The 12798-nt window shown below is 34.1% G+C and overlaps 1 non-coding gene across 1 annotated transcript; it reads right to left on the reverse strand.

The window, feature by feature from the left end:
• Positions 1–202: 202 nt before the first annotated feature.
• On the reverse strand, positions 203–309 carry LOC121222842 (small nucleolar RNA R71). The gene has a single exon (XR_005920212.1). It is a non-coding gene; the product is annotated as a small nucleolar RNA R71 (small nucleolar RNA).
• Between the last annotated feature and the right edge of the window lie 12489 nt (positions 310–12798).

Here is a 12798-nt window from a genome sequence, read left to right on the forward strand (position 1 = left end):
ATTAAGGCTATTTTTGAAAGTCTGTGATTCATTCAGACAGCAAAGTGTTCTTGATGGTGCCCTGAAACTGAAGTTATTCCTTTATTCATTGTGAGATCATGCTAGAGCATGGTTAAATGCTTTGCCATCAGGTACTGTGGCATCTTGGAATGAACTGTGTTAGAGGTTTCTGCTGAGATATAATCCTCTGAACATGAATGCAAAACTGAGGAACGATATTACTTCCTTTCGGCAATCTGAGGACGAAACATTATATGAATCATGGGAGTTATTCAATGAGTTAATTAGAAAATGCCCGATGCACAGTTTCCAACATTGGACACAAATGAAAATGTTTTACAATGGATTGAATGCGCGTACAAGGATGGTGGTTGATGCATCTGCCAATGGGACTTTGCTCGATAAATCATACAATGAAGCATATGAAATTCTGGAGAGAATATGAAACAAGATTATCAATACTCCAGTACCAGAGTAAGGACTGGTAGAAGAGTTGCTGGAGCAATAGAACTTGATGCGATCACTTCCCTAACACCTCAAGTATCTTTTTAATGAATATGATTAAAACATTGAAAGGACCAGCTACAGTGCAAGAAATGAAAGCAGCCGAGTTAGCATGTGTTTACTACAGAGAAGATCATGTTTTTGATGAATGCCCGTAAAATCTAGCCTTAGTTTATTATATGGTAAATTTCAATCACAAAAACAACAACCCATATTCCAACACATATAATCCGTGGTGGAAGCAACATCCTAACTTCAATTGGAGTAATTTAAGGAGGATTCTAGTAATGCTATTTGATAGAATACTGCCAGTGCGCCACCTGGATACAATCAACTCATGCCATGAAAAAATGTTCAGCAAAATTTAGCTTCGAGTTCCTTATCAATGAAAGATCTATTGAAGGAATACATGGCCAAGAATGATATTGTCATCCAAAGTCAAGCTACATCTTTAAAAGCTTTAGAGAATCAAATGGGGGAAATTGCCAAAGCACTAAGCTCCAGACCGCAAGGAGCACTATCGAGTGATAGCAAAAATTCACGATCTCAAGGAAAGGAAAAGTGTAAAGCTATTACACCCAGAAGTGGTACGCAGCTATTAGGAGTTGTTAATGACACCACTATTGAAAAAAGTAGTTCAGATTTCACAAATAATAAGAATTCAGAACAAATAGTGGAGCAGGTTACAATGGAAAAGAGAAACCAGAAAAATGTTGAAGTAGATTCACATGCATTTCCAATAAAAATTCCACGATAAAACAACCTCAACAAATGGAAGGAAGGCCACCACCATCTTTTCCTCAGTGTTTCCAAAAATCTAAGCAGGATTTTCAATTTAAAAAATTATTGGATGTCCTAAAGCAACTACATATCAACATATCACTGGTGGAAGCATTGAAACAAATGCCTAACTATGTAAAATTCATGAAAGATATCTTATCAAAGAAGAGAAGGTTGAGAGAGTTCGAAACTATTGCTCTCATTGAAGGATGCACAAGAATGTTGAGAAACAAATTGCCACCAAAATTGAAGGATCTAAGGAGTTTTACTATACCTTGCTCTATTGGAAACCATTATGTAGGAAAGGCACTATGTGCTGTAGGTACGAGTATAAATCTAATGCCTATGTCTGTTTTTAAAAAGTTGGGAATAGGGAAGGCAAAACCTACAACTATCATTTGCAACTATCATTTTTCCAGCAGATTTTATTATTTTGGAATGTGAGGCTAATAAAGAGGTACCAATCATATTTGGGAGACATTTTCTTGCAATTGTCAGAACATTAATTGATGTTTAAAAAGATGAATTAACTATGACAGTTAATGATTAGCAGATAAGTTTTAAAGTTTTTGATGAAATGAAGTGTATAGATACAGATGAAGAATGCCACATTGTAGAGATAGTTGACATAATAGTTCAGGCAGAAATTGCAATTTTTTTATCACAATAACTATAATGATGATACAGTTTTAATTGAGTTGATTGAAGCAAAAATGATTGAAGAGCTTGGGGAACTGATGGATGTTAAGCAAATCGAGAATGGAGTGAGGAGAAGTTTGGCAACATTGAATTTATCGGACTGATCTTTTAAACCTCCTCGACCATCCATAGAAGATCATCCTCTATTGGAATTGAAGCCTTTGCAAGCACATCTAAAGTATGTTTATTTGGGATACAACAACACATTGCCAATAATTATTTTTGTGGCATTGATAGTAGATCAAGAAGCTCAATTATTGAAAGTTTTGAAGAAATCTAAGAAAGCATTGGGATAGACGATTGCGGATATCAAAGGAATCAGTTCAACAATCTGCATGCACAAAATATTATTGGAGGATTTCCATGGCAAATTTATTGAGCACCAGAGAAGACTGAATCCCATTATGAAGGAAGTTGTCAAAAAGAAGATTATCAAATGGCTGGATGCTGGAATCATATACCCAATTTAGGATAGTTCTTAAGTGAGCCCTATTCAATGTATACCTAAAAAAGGGGGGGTGTCACCATGGTAAGCAATGATAATAACGAACTCATTCCTACTTGTATTGTCATAGGATGGAGGGTTTGTATGGACCATCGGAAGCTCAACAAAGTAACAAGGAATGACCATTTTCCTTTTCCATTTACCAATCAAATGTTAGATTGATTAGCGAGGAAAGCCTTCTATTATTTTCTAGATGGTTATTCGAGGTATAACTAGATTGCCATAACTCTTACTGATCAAGAGAAGACCACATTCACATGTCCGTATGAAACTTTTGCATTTCAACAAATGCCATTTGGATTATGGAATGCCCCTGCAACATTTTAGTGTTACATGATGGCAATATTTTTAGACATGGTGGAGAAATTCTTAGAAGTTTTTATGGATGACTTTTCGGTGTTTGGTGATGCTTTTTAATATTGTTTAAAAAAATTGAAATTAGTTCTTTCTCTGTGTGAAGAAACCAACCTTGTTCTTAATTGGGAGAAATGTCACTTCATGGTTCTTGAGTGCATCGTTCTGGGACATAAAATTTCATAGTAAGGAACTGCCGTTGACAAAGAAAAAATCGACGTTATTGAGAAATTGCCAGCACCCTCCACAGTTAAAGGTATTCGCAACTTTCTTGGCCATGCATGATTCTATAGACGATTCACTAAGAATTTCTCAAAAATATCAAAACCCCTGTATACACTGTTAAAACACAATAGACCTTTCAATTTTGATGATCGGTGATTGCAGGCATTTGAGAAGTTGAAAAAACGGCTAGTCACAGTACCAATAGTCATAGCACCAGATTGGAATCTACCTTTCGAACTTATGTGTGATTCCAGTGATTTTACCGTAGGGGCAGTACTTGGGAAAAGATAGAATAAGGTATTTCATGCTATCTACTGCGCAAGCCATATATTGACTGATTTACAGCTAAATTATACCACCACTGAGAAAGAGCTGTTAGCTGTTGTATTTGCCTTCGACAAATTTAGGGCTTATTTAGTAGGCACCAAAGTGACGATTTATACAGACCACTCTACCATTAAATACTTGGTGACAAAGAAAGATGCCAAGCCTAAATTGATTCGATGGATATTGTTATTGTAGGAATTTGATCTGGCAATTATAGATAAGAAAGGCATAGAAAATCAAGTGGCTGATCACTTGTCTCGATTTGAATGAGGAAATGAAGATGTTCATATGTAGCACATTCAAGATGATTTTCTAGATGAGCAATTATTAGTTGTCATAGCATTACCATGGTTTGCTGATACTGTAAAGTTTTTGTTTAGTGGACTGCTGCCACCTGACCTTGCAAATCAAAGACGGAAAAAATTTCTCCATGACGCCAAGAAATATTACTGGTTGAGCCATTTTTATTCAAACACTATGCAGACCTGAAAATTCGGAGGTGTGTTCCAGACGATGAGGTTCAAAGTATTTTATTTCATTTTGATTCAGCACCATTTAGATGGCACTTTGGGCGCATGAGAACTGTGAAAAAAGTTCTCCAAACTGGTTTTTATTGGCCAACCATGTTTAAAGATGCTCATGAATTTTTCCAAGCTTGCGATCACTATCAACGAACTGGAAATCTATCGAGGAGGTATGAGATGCCCTTGCACACTATTTTAGAAGTGGAACTATTTGACGTTTAGGGAATTGATTTTATGGGACAATTACCACCATCTTGGGGCAATGCATATATACTTTTAGATGTTGATTATGCTCAAAATGGGTTGAGACTGTTGCTTTACCAACAAATGATGCCAAACCTATACTGGTGTGACACCTCTAACTTGTATCTGATGCTAGAATAGGGTAACAAAGCATTACTGGACTTACATATCAAACAATCATACATTTCATTTGCATAGCAGTTCATTTTAGAAACCAATCAAATTCAGTCATATAGTCCCTAATACGAGCCCTCGAGGCACAAAATAGACATTAAAAATAGTTCTGGACTAAACCAAGTTAGTGTGTCAGGCCGTGTGGGCATTTGAAATAGGGACACACGGCCGTGTACCAGCCCGTGTTCGTACCTATGTAACTCACTGATTTGGGTCACACGGCCAGACCACATGCCCGTGTGTCAGGCCATGTACCCTTCGAAATGGCCTAACACGCTGTGTGCTAGGCCATGTGAAAACTAGAGGGTATACTGACTTGTGCCACACAACCAAGGAACACTCCTGTGTGCTAGGCTGTGTGAAGCTACTAAATTGATTTCTATAGAAGTTACAGGGGACACACGGCCGCGTCACCTGGCCGTGTGTCACACACGACTGAGGCACACGCCCGTGTGGACAAAATAGGCCATTCTCCAAGCCTTATTTCTCATCCAAAATTGGTACCAACCAAAACACAACAATTTGCATATAACCATGACATAAATAGGCATTCAAAACCAACCAAAACCAAGCTTAAAACATGTAATATCAATACATACAAACATGATGCCTATAGGCACCTCAATTGACCATTTATAAACATGCCAAAATATGTCTCCAAAATCTACCTAAATGGTCAAACATATATATGCATCTTTGTACCTAAACTTAAAATGTATGTCAGTTATCAAACTCAACTATTTGATATCCAAAGTACCAATTCACAATTAAGACATTCACATGGTAACCAAACACCATATATAATAAGGCCATTTACTCATATTTACATAACAAAATATACCCAAATACAAGCCAAATTAAATGGCTAAAACATAACAAAACATATAGGCTACCATTAGCCAAAATGACTTATACATGCCATTTATCAAAAATATATAGTCAAAAATACCAAAATAACGTCTGATAGTGTGATGAAATCTCCGACAAATTTCAATCCGAATGAGCTTCTGAAACATTATAAAACACGAAAAAATAAACAAAGTAAGCAATTAAGCTTAGTAAATTCGTATAACAAAGAATTTAACTTACCATTTATCCATAATTCAAGTAAGTAACTCAAAGCATAACACAAAACAATTTGGCTAAAGCCTAACACATGATCATTAACCAAGTTAGGCATGTATTCATATAAAAACCGAGAATCATGTATGAATTCATCAATTATTTGAATTCCATGTACATGTAACATCTATACCATGTATACGTATATCATATATAAACCACTTCTATGTAAATACCTGTATAAGTTCGTATCGAACTCAAATAAACTCATAACAGAATTGTGCTCGTTGAACCACTTAGAATATCGTTAGATATGCGGGTAGTACACATGAGGTGTACTGAACAGTAATCCGTCAACTCTTGCACATGTATGTTCATACGAGCTATAAACGGTAAGCTCCTTCGAGCTGAATAACGGTAAGCTCATACGAGCTGAGTATCAGTAAGCTCATAAGAGCTAGAATTGGTAACCTTAATGACATGTCATTTGTATCTTACGAATTCCTAAGGTTCAAACGGGGCTCGGTACTCTTTGTACGTCATCAATTATGCGCTCGATAATTATACATAGTAATTACACAATCCACATACATATATTTCAATTAAAGCATATAAATACACAATTTAATTATATGAACTTACCTCAAACTCGTACGGAGAAAAACGACCGTTTAATCCAAAACTTTGTCCTTTCTCCGATGTAAATTCTTATGTTTCTTTTCTTGATATATATAATCAAATTTAACTAATTTAAACCTCATTATATACAATTCAATCCAAAAATCATGTTATGGAAAAATTACTATTTTGCCCCTATAATTTTGACTTCTTTACAATTTAGTCCCTAGGCTTGTAAAATGAAATTTCATGCAATTTCACCCCTAAGCAAGCCTAGTCGAATTTACTATATGCTTATAGTAGCCCATACATTTCACAATTTCATACATTTATCACACAATTTTTAGATTTCTCAATTTAATCCCTAATTAACAATTTCATTAAAAATCACTTAACAAAAATTATTTAACTCATAATAAGGATTCATTTTCTTCCATTAAACTTCAAAAAAAAACTAAAATGTATTCATTCTAAAACCTTATACTTTCAATCATTTTGCAAATTAGTCCCCTAGTTAGCTAAGTTAACTTACATGCAAGGGATTCTCTTGGCTGAAATTTTAAGCTCCAAAACTCTCTATTTTGTTGAAATTTTTGGTGGAATAAGACTAGGGATGATGACAAATTTTGTTTTATTTAATTTAGTCATTTATTACCTATTTACCATTTTAACCTTACCTTACTTTAAAAATTTCATAATTACCAAGCCATGCACATCCAATATCACTTTTAATGGTCTAATTACCATATAAGGACCTCCACTTTAAACTTCTCTAGCTATTTAATACATTTAGCTAATAGAACACGACTTTCATACTTTACGCGATTTAGTCCTTTTTCACAAATTGAACACATACGATAATATTATCATGCTGTAGATCACAAAATAATATTAAAATAAAATTTTTTGACTTCATTACAACTGGAATTTCTCCATAAGAATATTTTTACTAGGTTTGGTACTCATCGTGCTTTAATTGGTAATGAAGGTTCACACTTTAATTGCAAATTAGTTGCTAATGCTCTGAACAGGTATAAAGTTAAACATAAAATTGCCATGGCATACCATCCCCAGACAAGTGGGCAGGAAAAAGTCTCTAATAGAGAGATTAAACAAATTTTGGAGAAGGTAGTCAATTCCAATTGAAAAGATTGGTCATCCAGATTGGATAAAGCTTTATGGGCATATCGCACTGCATTCAAGACACCATTGGGGATGTTGCCTTTTAAGCTTGTTTGTGGGAAACCCTATCATTTCCCGTTGAGCTCGAACATAAGACATATTGGGTAATTAAAAAATTGAATATGGATTAGCATGTTGCTAGTACTGGAATGTCGGAAATGTGCAAGTGTACACAATCGCAACAAGTAATAAAGTGACAAGTAAATGTCGAGTTATCGTACCCTTAGGGACTGTGTAAAGAATTATTTATGAATGCAATTAAAAACACTTTGGTGAAGAAAAATATTTTGATTTTGAGGAAGTGATTAAAAACTAAAGTTTAACTAAGTAAAATAAATAAAATAAAAATAAAAGTTCCAATGCACAATTTCAAAAGATGATTTTAATCAAGATGACGTAATTGTGTTAGATTAATTACATTTCTTAACTTAGAATTACTAAACTCATGTTCATGTTGTTACGAATAAATTCACAGTAACTCGGTAATTTGCTAACTACTGCTCAAACATACTTATTAAATTAACTAATCTATTGAACATTTTCCAATGCCAATTCAAACAATTCATCAATCTTCATAAGCACATAAAAGATTAAGTGAGGTAACAATGTATTCCTACCTTGAAACTGTTTAATCACAATAATCTTGCAAGTTATGAAAGGCTAATGTATCGTTTAATACTGTCGCTAATTGAACCCTCAGCTACCTTAGAAGATTAGACATGCACTGATTAAGCATTATGTAAATTAATTACAATTTTAACATGATTAAATAATTAATTCATTAGTTACCTTACAATTGTAATGCAATAATAACTTAATCATGATTTTACTTAATCAAACAACTTACCAAGGCCTAGAACAACACAAACACAATTTAAATAACTTAAGTGGCCGAAATGTAATCAACCTAACACAAATTAAATTTAAGCCAAATTAATTAAATTTAACATATCAACATCACAAGTATTCTTGGACATGTTCATAACAACAACAATAAAAATTAAAGGATAGGGAACTAGGATCAAATCTAGTGTTTCTTCGAGGCTTGACTAGTTTGCTCCGCTCCTCTTTTTCCACTTGTTCTTGTTGAACCGAGGCTTCTACGAGAACTTAAATGTTGCTTCCAACGGTGGTTGAAAGACTCTTTTCCAAGAGGGGAAATCGAGAAGGGAAATGGAAGGGAAAAAGAAGAACAAAGAAAGGGTTTTGAAGAGAGAAAGTGAGAGAGAAGTGAATAATGAAAGGATGAGAGTTGTGCTTGAAATGAGTAGCCAATGGGGTATTGATAGGTTGAATAGGCTGCTAATAATAGAAAAAAATCAGCAGCCATAGACTCCCCTCCATGGCTGGCCACACATGTGGCAAGTTTGAAGCTTTTAAACTTGCTAAATTTAGCTAGGGGCAAATCTATAAAGGCCTGAATAGTGGAGGGGTTTGAATGCAATTTCAAGGAAGCTTCAAGGGCTGATTTGCAAGCCAAATAATCAGCTAAATAAGATGATTGAGTTAGAATGTTGGACGGTTTTAGGCAGCCCATTGCTCGGTTGGATGGGTCTTCTCGATTTGGCATAATTGGGCCTCTTTTCATAATTAATTAATAATAATTATTTAACCCAAAATAAATTGGATTAAAATTAAAATTAATTATATTACTAATTAATATTCATAAGTTGGACCGTCTTAGGCTGAAAAATTAATTCACCTCGATGCTTCAAAATCGCTCCTCAGTTTTGTGCTTCCAGTAGTGTCTGTCGAGCCAATTTTCGCCTTTGTGCGAATCTGTCGAAAATAAATGAAAATTTATTATAAAATTAATTAAAATTAAAAATGTTAATAATTTAAGCACAATTTAATTATTTTATAATGATTATATATTTTCTACAAAATTACTACGAAATTGCATGAATTTGAGTTTAAAAAGGCAAAAAAAAGTGTGTATATTTTCGTGTTTTCAGGTACCCACTGCCTTTTGGAGTTGAATGAGTTGGAAGAATTTCAAGCACAAGCCTATGAGAATGCCAAGCTGTACAAAGAAAAGATTAAGCGATGACATGACAATAAAATTTTGCCATGGTAATTTGTACCTAGACAACAAGTCATGTTATTCAATTCCAGACTTAAATTATTTCTTGGCAAATTGAAATCTTGTTGATCTGGTCCATTTGAGATAGTACATGTTTATCCTCATGGAGCTATAGAAGTTACAGACAACAAGACTAGTTCCAATTTCAAAGTTAATGGCCAACAATTAAAACATTACTTTGGAACCCCTATAAGTCCTGATAAAAGTTGAATCGATTTTTGAATTGTTTAATATTTCTTTCTTATTCTATTCTATTCATTGTTTTTAATTTTGTGTTTCGTTTCTTCAATAAGTTTATTTACTTGTTATTATTTTTTTACAGGCAGACTATGGCCCACGGTTGTAGACATCAGCCCATTCATTACATTAGTTAATTTTAATTTCCTAATTTTTTTGCTATTTTTTTTCTCGTTTAATTTTTCCTTTGTCTGTGACAGGGTACACTCTCAGGTTAATCTTAGCCAACACGTCTTCGCTATGTTTTCTCTCACGTTTTCCTTAATCATTTCACTTCTTTACTAACTTTTTTTTCGTTTCATCTTCTTCAACTTTCTCTGTTTTTACTCCATTAAAATTGTAAATGTCTCACTTTTTTTTTTAATTTTCAAGTCACTATTGTCGATACAATGGCTCGCCAAGCACCATTCTCTTCCACCCTTGTACCTCCAAAAATATTTTTCAGCAAAATCGTGGAATAGAAGTATACCCAGAACATATCAAAGTGGCCATTTTGTCTGGAAAAAGGGTTCCTTTTTCAAGATGCTCTATTTATGGGTTACTTTGAAGCTATCTCTTCTGTAGTGGAGAAACATGGATGACAAATATTTTTTCTCCACCCAGATTATGTTCTCACCAAAGTAGTGAAAGAGTTTTATGTTCATCTCATCTCTCCAGATAATGCCTTTATATATGTGTGCGATGTATTGGTGATGTTCGATGAAGACTCCATTAATGCACAATATGGGTTATCTGACGGCTCAGACGAACACGCCCAATTTTTCTAGTTTATGACCATTGAAGGACTCCAACAAGTATTGACAGATTTATGTGGGGAGGGGACGAAGTGGATGGTTTCTAGAAATGATTGTTATACCATTGACTGGGTATCATTGAAGCCTCACTATCGAGTCTGGTATCATTTCCTTAAAACTCGTCTCATCCCTTCCACTCATAACTCAACTATTTCAAAAGAACGTCTGTTATTGTTGCTCTCGATTATGATGTGCAGAAAGATCAATGTTGGAAGCATTATTTTTTTAGAAGTCCACCGTTGCTCTCATAAGAATGTCGGTGCCTTAAATTTTCCATCTTTAATTACAACACTTTGTCAGCGAGCAAAGTTTCCTTTTCAAATGAATAAAGATACAATCCCCAACAAAGGAGTCATCACAAAGAAACTCGTCCTAAGATTTTTTTGAGAGGAAATGCCAAGGCATCCGGGCTCCATATCTACATCCTCACCACTTTTACCTATAGATACTACTCCGTTAACATCTCAGAGTAATTTTGAGCAGAAAGTGATTAACGCGCTTGAGATGTTGCAGTAACAATTTCGCATACTGGATAAACACCAAAAAAAGTTGGCCATTGATTTTGGCTCACTCAAGAGGAAATGGCTCCATGAAGAAATCTCTTCAGAAAAACTTGACCTGGCCCATGCCTCCATTCATTTTTTTCCCTAAGGAATTGTTGTTGGAGCCTTAGAAGGAAGATGACGATGACGAAGAACCTACTGCGGGGAAGTGAGCCACCAAACAAGAATGAGAAGTAGAGAAAATTGAATCTGTCCATGTTGGATCTAAGAAGGAAGAAAATAATGTGACTTAAGCTACTTCACCTGCAGAAACTACTATTACGCCGACCACTGCACTTTTGACAGAACAAGAACATACAATTCATCAACTGATTGATGATCTCATGAAGTCAAACACTGATGAAGAAGAAGATGTGCCTATTAACCAGCTCAAACAGAAGCGCTACAAGCAAACTAGTGGAAAATCTGTCCAAGATGATGTTGGTGAAATAGAAAGGAAGCAGCGCTACAAACGTGCTACCAAGAAATCCACTCAACCCAAATAGAGTAACCGCATTTCTCTCTAAACTTTTTTTTTCTTTCTTTCATTTTATACTATCTGTTTTATGCATTCATATTTAGTTGTCATGGAATTTTTATAGTTGATAGTTGTTGTTTTTGCATTTTGCCAAATTTTGTTGTTCATGCATTGAGGACAATGCATCTTTTAGGTTTGGGGGTGTGTTGTGTCGTACATATAGTATATTATAGATAGATGCTTTAATATTCATGCATTTTGTCATTCATTTTTCCATTACATACAAATGCCAAATAACTGATAAACTATGATGAGTATATTGATATCAGTGATGTTCGATGAGGGTAATAACTCTTCGACTAATTTAGAAAATTGTGGAAGTTGATTAAGCATGTTTAGCTTAAGATATATGTTTGAAATTTGATTCCTAAATATAAAACAACTTAAGTATCAATGCAATTAAGGTTGTAGTAGGATTCTTTTAATGCATTTAGAATTTTTTGATCCTAAATTCAATAAGTTGGTTATAAATTATAAGGAATACCTTAGCAATAGTTTTACACTCCAATGTTTGAAACTATTGAGTAGGTCAGTAATGCTTTGTTTTCTCCATCGTATTATTGATCAAGAAAATGAGTTCAAATAAGAGTGGTTAAAAAACATTTTCAAGGGATAAAAATTCATCAAGGTTAGCTTGAAAGGCTCAAACAGTCCAAATAAAAGTTGCCTAAATTATTTTCAACATTCCAACTTCCTAGGATTTTGCCTCAAGAAATTACTAAGTCAACTCTAGAGACTTAAACTTTCATGCATGCCTAGCTTTCCTAAGGAACTAAAATTTTATGGTATGATTTACAGACTTTATTAAGAGTACATTTATGTCATAATTTAGCTAACATAACAATTTTTTGAAATAATAGAACTTTATTAATACTGAATTTTAGCATACTTAACAAAATTTCATAATTTTGAACAAAATATAACCTAATCATAATTAAAAGAAAATTTTATTCTGAGAGGAAATAATTTCGATTTTTCGGCCCCCCTACTTAAGATGAACAATGTCCTCATTGTTAGAAGTGAATAGATACTATACACCAGGTAGGACTCTAGAAAAGAGGATGTGAGTCAATTTGACTGCTTAATTACCAAGCTGTTTCTAGATCCAATCCTAGACATGTATATATCTATTGCCACATTTCTTATTATAAAAAATTGTTCATTTTTATTCATGATTTCCATATCTTGTTTTATTATGCGAAAAATTAAAAATCCTAATAAATCATAATCCTAAAATAACCTAGGAAATAAAATAACATAAGGTAAAGATCCCCTATTTCTTATTTATTTGCAAATCCCTTAGAATCTGACTAATCTTTTACTCCATCATCTTTGTTTTTGCATGAATCACTTCGTTCCTTATTCGATAGTGGACTCCATGGTTCAAATATAAAATCTGGAAACTTA

The sequence above is a fragment of the Gossypium hirsutum genome, chromosome D10 (genome assembly GCF_007990345.1).
Source record: "Gossypium hirsutum isolate 1008001.06 chromosome D10, Gossypium_hirsutum_v2.1, whole genome shotgun sequence".
NCBI classification, from domain to species: domain Eukaryota; kingdom Viridiplantae; phylum Streptophyta; class Magnoliopsida; order Malvales; family Malvaceae; genus Gossypium; species Gossypium hirsutum.